Raw genomic sequence first — 9,163 nt, forward strand, 5'->3', positions numbered from 1 at the left:
ATGGTGATCTCATTTCCTGGGTGCCTGCTTGTACGAACTTGGGTTATCTATTGAGCGGGATGGAAGCCCCTCTCGGACAACAACCACAGTCTTGGTCAGGGTGTACCACAAATGTCACTAAATTAACCTGTGGTTAACCTGGTAGCTTAGCACAAAGGCATTCAGGCTTAACTTAGAGGAAATGTATAAACCTAGTTATGCAGCATACAAACCGTAATAAATTGAAAACAAAACACCGGAAAAATTTTACACCAAAAAAAAAAAATAGCAAAAAAAGTGAAGTCGGGCGGTGTGAGCTATTGTCGATGTAACACAAAGAGCCAGCTGGTTGGGTGTCGTGGACAGTCGTTGATCGAGCTTCACACTGGCAGTCATCATGGACAGTCATATCTTGCATTGCCAGTCATCGCTGTTGATCGCTGTAACACAAACAGGCTCCCTGGAGCTTCGCTTTGGTGGGTGGCAGAGTCCGGGCACAAAAGGGCTCGGTCAGTGAGCCCAAACTGCAAGACTTCACCATTTCTTCCTAGGAGGAGTTCAGACTGATGCCAGTCAAGGTCCCAACCTGGAGAGGAACCGCTTGGGGATCAGGAAGTCACTCTAGCAGAGACCAGCAGGGCTCCGCCATGCCCAGTTGCAGGTCCAGTGCAGCTGAGCAGTTGTACGGAGGCCTCTGGAGCATGTTGTCTCTATAGCTCAAGACAGTAGGTGAGCCAACTGACCCTGGGAGTCACTCAGGTCATTCCAAACAATAAATAATGCAGCACTTGTTACACCTGTAAATAAATTAACTTGTAATATGGCACCGTGATGTATTAAAAAAACAACTATTTTTATGGTCCTAATTTCTTCCCCTTGAAATCAAAGTCCAAAATTCATGTGGTGGGGTAGGTCTGGGCTAAACTGTGTATGCACTGTCTTGAAGAGACATGTATAAATATGTGGGCTTCAGCCCGCCCACAGGCTTCCCATTTGCTGGCACCATCTGTGGGCTCATTCTTTCTCCCCATTTGTCCATGACATGCATGCATCATGCCTTTTCCTGTGTCTAGCCCTTCCCAAGAGCATAAACCAAATACTACTATTCATCCACTGCTCCAATTTTAGGAAGTGTAAAGAACTACCTTTTTTCTTTTGTTTTTGATGACTTGTCACAAATGTGCTTTCAAAGACCGAGATCAAATGTCAGACACTGTTTTCAGTGGGGGCCTGTTTACTTTTCTGTTTCAAACTTAAAAGTGAGCGGAATTTTTTGTTATCGTCCCGGTGTTGCTTGCCCGTCCCCTAACCACATCCCACCTTGCTGTTTGAAAAGTAACCCCCCCACCCACCCCCTCCCTCACTCACTGCTGCTTGCCCCCTCGTTTTATAAAGTCACATCCATATCGATCTGCTTCTCCGCCCCCTTGCTGTTTGTATGTTTGCTGTTACCTTGTATCATCCAATACATTTTGTGTCACCGTGAGATTTATAGCACAATACTTGCAGCACAGTTGAATTTTGTTATAAAAACCGGCCTGTAAGAAACACCAGGTTGCACCACTGAAACTCGAAAAACTATTGTAAAGTCCATTTCCACGTCAGACAGTCCTGGTAGGCAGTATTCACTGGAACAGCATGAGCTTATTTTGCAGTGCTGTCACTTTCTTTCCACGCCTGCTGATGGTCCGTGTTCTTGTGGGCTCAGCACTCCTGCAGTGGAAAGTCTTGAAAATAAACTTGGGTCATGGTCCCTATATAAGCACTGCGCATATCACTTCAGGCACGGACGATGTCTCCGGAAGCCTTCCTATACAAAATACTATGGCTGGCACGCCTTACAGTTTTTCCTACTTTGTATGTGTGCTGCACAGTGCAGCACGCACGCAAAGTCAGAAAAAAAGGAGAAATGAAAAGATTTCTCCTTCTAAAGTCTGATTTCCAGCGGTGTTAATTTTTGGCACTAAACCCTGTCAATTCATGTTAGTAGATGGGCTTTAGCATCAAAAAGCATGGGTGGTGGCATGGGAACGCACACGTACCACCCATGTAATGCCCCCCTAGATGCAAAGTAATGAAAAGCAATGTTATGCGCGAGTTGTTACTTTCCCCTGCAAAACAATACAAATTAGCGTTGGTTTGTTGATCCCCAAAAGTAGCACTAACCCGACCCTAAACCTTTGTGAATCTGGACCTAATCCACTTCACTCTACTCAGCTCTGCTCTACTTTGCCTACTGCACTCAATGCCACTCGTCTCCACACCACTCAAGCGCTACTGAACTGTATGGCACTCTACTATAGGCAACTCCACAGCATTCTGTGCCACTTTACTCCACTCTGATACTCCACTCTACGCCTCTTTGCACCACTCTACGCCTCTTTGCACCACTCTACTCCACGACAAAGTAGGCCACTCAGCAACACTCCACAACACTGTGTGCCCCTCTACGACACTCAACTCTACGCTAATTTACAGCAATCCACAGTACTCCACTCTACTCTTGACAGTTTACTCCACTCTACGCCACTCTGACACTGTATGCCACTTCACTCTGAAACTCCACTCTGACACAACACTCTACACCACTCTGACACGACACTCTACAACAGCCCACACAACATTCTATGCCCCTCCACTGTACGACACTACTCCTCTCTGGCACTTTATTCCACTCTGTGCTACGCACCTCTGTCCCTCCACTCTACTCTAAACCACTTCATGACACTTCTCTATTGCACTCTGAGCCAATCTACAACACCCCCTATTCTGTGCTAAAAATGTTTTGCCTTTGCTGAACAGCAGCCACACTAGTGTACAACATAGGAAAAACACATTGAAAAAGCCAAAAGCTCTTACATCGAAGAGACCTATTAGCTTTGCCAATGCTTATTTTACTTTGCCTTGACACAGTCAAACATGGAATACAGTTGCTCAAATAATACAAAATACAGATGATTCAGCCAACATGTTTTGTCCGACCTTGGCCTTTTCCAAGGCTATATAATGAAATGTTAATTCAAACATAATTGATCAAGATTGACCTGTTGTCTACTGTGCAACTCCCAAAAGGCCGAATAATGTTTCTACTATAATTCAAAAAAGTCATCATCTTATTTAGTCCAAAAGGTTCGGATTCCACAATTGCCTGTTTCCTTTGAGGTTTAGTAAGGTATAGTTCTTCAATACCATGTACCCTGCCCTATGAACCTTTAGAGCCTACTTTAGGGGTGTCATATGTATTTAAAAGGAAGGCCTGGCAAAAAGTTTCTTTTGTCAGGCCAGGTCGAAATGGCAGTTTAAAACGGCATACACATGCTTATCAAGCACTAGTATCACAAAAAGTCAGCACTGATTGAGTACCAACCAGGGCAGCTGGTGTGGGTGGTGGAGCCTGTGGCTCCCAGGGCCCTCCAGGACAAGTAGACTGGGCCCTATCCCATTGTGGAGAAGAAAGCGCAAGTCACCGACTTGGTAGACTTGGGCACCCCTAGGAGTCCGCACAGAGTTCTTCATGTAAATCGGTTAAAGCCTCACCAGGACAGAGCTGACTTGACCATGCTCATGGTCACTGATAGAGGCCAGGAGGAGGAAAGTGAACCCATCCCTGACCTACTGTCAAACAACCCACAGGGTGGGTCAAGTTGAGGGTGTCGTTTTATCAGACCCGCTGTACAACAGCAATCTGACAGGCCAGGTTTTTTTTTAACCTCTAGTCAGACAACATGGTGAAACCATGATGTAGACAGGTGACAACCTCTGTCAAACAATATACAGACTGTCTGATCAAGTCTGAGGTCGGCAAGATGCTAGAGGTGACTGAATCCCAAACCTCATTCAAAGGGTGGAAAACCAGAGATGCAGTTTTGTGTGGATTACAGGGGTTTACATTCAGTCACTAAAACTCATGTATACCCCATTCCAAGAGCAGATGAGATTATTGACAAGCTGGGTGCAGCCAAAGTCTAGAGTACTTTTGATTTAACATCAGGGTATTGGTAGATTGGACTCACCCAGGGAACAAAGGCGAGTTAAGCTTTTTCAACCCTTAAAGGCCACTTTCAAATTAAGGTGATGCCTTTTGGACTGAAAAGTGCACCTGCCTCTTTCCAAAGGTTGGCGAATGGATTTCTTTCAGGTCTGGACAACTTTAATGCAGTATAACCAGATGATATAGCTGTCTTTAGTTCCATCTGGGAGGATCACCTAAACACAGGTGCTGCAGGCCTAACTATCAAGGCCACTAAGCACTAGATAGGGCAAAGTTCAGTTGTGTACTTGGGCCACCTTGTAGGTGGAGGCCAAGTGCAACCCTTACAACCCAAGATTCCGGCCATTCTGTATTGGGAGACTCCCAGAACCCATACTCAAGTCAGGGCTTTCCTTGGCTTGACTGGGTACTACAGGAGGTTTGTGAAGGGGTATGGGCCCATTGTGGCCCTCCTCACTGAACTTACATCCAAGAAGGTCATCTGGACCATAGGATACAACAAGGCCTTAGACACCTTGAAGGAGGCTATGTGCTCAGCAGCCGCCCAGAAGGCACCAGACTATGAAAAGGATTTAAGAAACGCGAATGAACAATGGATTGGGGCAGTGTTGTCATCAACAAATGATGAGGGCCAGGATCGACCAGTTACCTACACCAGCAGGTGACTCCCCCTAGAGAGCAGCGTTGGAGTGCCATTGAAAGGGAAGCCTTTGCGAGGGTTTGGTCCCTGAAGAAGCCGAGACCATACCTCTTTGGGACTCACTTCCAGGTTCAAACCAACCACAGGCCTCTCAGATGTCTGATGCAAATGAGGCAAAACCCCCAAACTGTTGAGGTGGTCCATCTCCCTACAGGGAATGGACTTTACAGTGGAACACAGACCAGGGACTAACCATGCCAATGCAGATGGCCTTTCCACTTAGATAACAAGATCTACCAGGAAATAGGTTAGTTGTTTATCCCCTTTTGTCTTAGAAGGGGTGGGGGTGTCATGTTGCAAAGTGCCCTTTTTGTATGCCCCCCCCCCCTTTTGCTCCAGTACTGATGGTCATGACTCTGAAAGTGCACTGGAACCTGCTACCCAGGCCCAAGTGCCAGTGCTCTCTCCCTGAAATGGATACATGTGAATTGGTAACTCCAATTGGCAAGGACTCTAACTCCTCATAATTCGTTTGTATATGGCACCTGTGGCATCCAGAGCATGGGTATTTAAGGGGTCACCAGGGCCTGAAGCACTGTTTGTGCCACCCTGATTGCCCCAAGTAAACATGACAGCAGGCCAGCCATGTCAGACTGCAACTGCTCCACCTCACCCTCACTATGTGTGGCAAGGTCAATGCACTATTTTTGATATATGCCGTCACCCCAGGGGATAGGGTGCATTTTATTAAAGGTGTGGGCATGTAAGTGCGAGCTTATATGTCCCTATAGTGGCCTTTAACATTAAAGGACACTATAAGTGATAGGTGGTCCACAGGATAATATGGGAGGGCGCCCAGGCAACCTATAGGTCTCCAGCTGCATTATGATACTGACGAAAAGTCATGTTTGCCATCAAACAACGTGCCCCATCACTTCTGACACAATTCTTGTGTCAAGATCGATGTGGCATGCACCCAGGTGGCTACCTTAGAAGTTGCCCGCCAAGTTGCCCCAGCCTTTCCTGTGCTCTGGTTGGCAGCCCGCAGCTGCTGCCTCCAAGACAGGAATCTGACACCCTTGCAAAATTATGGGAGGTCCTATTGAGACTGGGGATGCCTAAAGAGTTAGTCTCCCTCATGGTTAGACTCCACGAATCAACGTATGCTCAGGTTCGTTGGGGGAAACCGGGCGAGGTTACAAGGAAATTTGAGGTAGGAAAGGGCGTCCGGCAAGGGTGTGTGCTGGCACCAACCCTGTTTTCTCTATTTATCAACGGGGTAGTGCAGTATTTTGTTGACCAACCAACGGACGCGCCGATGCTCGCCGGCCAAAAGGTGCCCCTGCTCATGTTCGCAGATGATACGCTGATATTATCCAAGACGAGACAAGGGTTGCAGTTAGCCCTGTCTCGTTTTGAGGAATTTTGCTGCGAACATGAGCTTGTGGTTAACGTAGGGAAGACTAAGTTTATGGTGCTCCATGGGTCCAAGCCCGTTAAAGCACGAGTCTTTATGGGTGGGAAACCTCTGGAGCAGACAAATGTCTTCATCTATTTGGGTGTCACTTTTGGCGATAAGTTGAGCTAGGATCCCCAAGTTAAGATCCTCGCACTGAAACACACTAAATTAGCGGCAGCATTGACCAAGGAACACAGGTTATCATTAACTAATCGAATAGCTCCAGTGGTCAAAATTTACAGGACTAAAATCATTCCAGCTATTTTATATGGTGCTGAAATCTGGGGGTTTTGTAACCTGACCCAATTGTCCACAGCCCAGAATAAATTTACGAGATCGGTTGTGGGCCTGCCCCAATCGTCCCCCCGTACTCCACTGCTGTTTGACCTAGGTTGTCATACTATTGAGGATACTGCCCGTTATAGGCCGTTGGCCTTCTGGAGGCGTCTCTGGATTACTCCAGAGCTCCATCTCTTTGCCAGGGCTTTGTCCAAAGTAAGGGGATTGGATCGCCTGCATAGGATCCCATGGCTGATTGGCATAAAATCTCTCCTTATTGACATGGGGATGAGGGAACTTTGGGAGAGCCCTGAATCGGTGGAATTTCCTTCAAAAGAAGCCTATCGAGCAGCATACTGGGAGCGAATTATGATATGGAAGTTCTCCTCTGTCATTAGCCCTACTCTGTCTAGAGATTTTTTAGATCTAAAAGATGAACCCTGCCTGGAAAGCTATTGGGACCTTATATCTAAGCCATTAGACCGCAAGCTTTATCACCAATTCAGAGTTGGGTCATTGCCACTCCGGAAGTTTACATGTAAGTGGCAACCAGGAATTGGTGATAAGTGCTGATTTTGCCCGGATCATACTGAAGATATTGACCATCTCCTATTTGTATGTCCGGTCTATCACAAACCTCGTAGCTTGTGGCTAAAACCAGCATGTCGGTCCTTAGGAACTAGCTCTGCGATGGCCGCTAAGAGGCTGCTAACTGTTCTGTTTTTTAAGATGAACAATCGCAATAAAGACTTTTTAAAATTGAATTGACACCCTTGCTAGGAGGTGCGAACTCTCCCAAGAGTCAGGAAGAATGGCCTGGATGGGAAGGAGATCATACCACCCTCCCTGTCAGGATTGTTAATGAAGTGGCACATCAGGGCGGTGAGTTTCAAAGCCTGCATTATATGCAAACAGGCTGCTTCCCAAAGGAGGAAACAGCCCCCGCCCCCATGGCATATTTGCACCCAGGCAGGCAGGAAATGTATGTAGTTATGAGGTATACTCCCCCAGAAGGCTAGCAACACATCTAGGGTGGGCTACCTGGTCTGTACAGCTAAGGAAGGTTACTGCCATTTTTTTTGTTGAAATGGTAGAATAAAAGGTTCTGGGTAGAACAGGTGACACCCACACACACGGATGTGGTCACCACAAGGGTGGATTAGTCGCTGGGGCTAGTAGCTCATTGGCCACTTGCAACTACGCCCCTAACGCCATTAAATCTAGTATTTAAGAGACACTCCTGACACCAGAACATCAGTTCTGATCTGACTTGCAAAAAAGAAGAGATCCGTGTCTGCAACAACAGGGCCTGCATAAAGCAAAGGAATGATACTCTGCACCTGTGGCAACCTTCCTGGAACTGCATGACTGCGACCTGTCCCGGACCAAAGACAGATTCCCCTCGCTGGAGGGAACCCTTTGAGTGCCAAAGGCAACTCCAGGCTCCTCTTGTCTAGTGGCTCTAGTCCCCTGAACACCGCAGGTAAAAAAAAAAACGTATCGTAACCAAAGAATTGCTAGCCATCGGGCCTTCCAAAGGATTGGCCAAACATAGGTGGTCCAGTGCATGGTGGGAAATGCAGTACTGATCTTCAGCAAGTTTCAGGCAGCTAACGCCCCCCCACCCAGACGTCAAAACAAGTTCTTGCGGCCCTTACCTGTGCCAAGTCTTGTTGGTGGCCAGTCAAGCAACCACCACCATTACTCGATGTTGCATCTCGAGAGGACACCACAATACCTTCATCTGACACCAAAAGTGGCCTTGTCGACTTTTTGCACCAATTTCCCCAACAGCACCGTGCAAGTGGTATACAAAGCTCCCTGCAAGACCCGCTTCAGCACCAAGGACAGCCTAGATAACTCTGCACCAGGGCCTCTCGAGCTGGGTAAAATCAAACTGTCGTGGCTGGTCCTGGGACCCGCATCACCTTTACCCTCCCTTGGGGTCCACGCAACTCTGTACCAGGGCTTCTTGATCCAGGTAAAATCAAACTGTTGTGGCTGGTCCTGGGACCTGCATCACCTTTACCCTCCCTTGGGGTCCACGCAACTCTACCTGCAATCGTCCAGTTGTCACTCGTGCTTTTTCCCATTGATCGCAATGGTAATATTTTGCAGTATTGACTTGCAGAGATATATTATTGCTTCTAAAATCCATATCTCTGGTTGTTCTAATCCGATTTACTTCGTTTTGGAGTCTACATTTATATACAAATCTACTTCAGTTTGATAAATTGGTGTCAGATTTTGTTCGAGTCATGTCAATTCCTTATCGTCCATGTTGGTACTCTGAAATGCTTAACACAGTTTCCTCTAGTAAAGCCGGACTGCTCTTTGCCGCGCTACCAGGACTGAGCTGAGGATTTATTGGTGTGAATCCAAGGACCATCTTTGGGGTATTGTTAAAGTATTGCAGCGTGAAGCCCAACCTGCCGCACCACATCATACTCCACCTTCCTACACATAGTTGCTGGTTCAACTCCTGACCTTGGAGACAGCGCTGCTGGTAGCATTCTCTTCTACTTTTAGGGTCATAAATCTTCCGACTCTCTCTGTTCCTCTGCCTTTCACAGTTTTCTACACGGAGAAGCTGGTGTTTCGTGCCTAGCGGTCCTTCTTACCCAAGGTACCATGTGTATTTCATATGAATCACTAAATTACCATTCCAACTTTTTTTTTTACTTCCTCCTCATACAAACAAGGAAGAAAAAATGTTGCAGAGACTGGACCACAAATGTGCAGTTTTATATAGCATTAAGCACACATGGCACGGTAGAGTGAATGATCAACTATTTGTAGGCGTTGCCAGAGCCAA

The sequence above is a fragment of the Triturus cristatus genome, chromosome 6 (genome assembly GCF_964204655.1).
Source record: "Triturus cristatus chromosome 6, aTriCri1.1, whole genome shotgun sequence".
NCBI classification, from domain to species: Eukaryota; Metazoa; Chordata; class Amphibia; order Caudata; family Salamandridae; genus Triturus; species Triturus cristatus.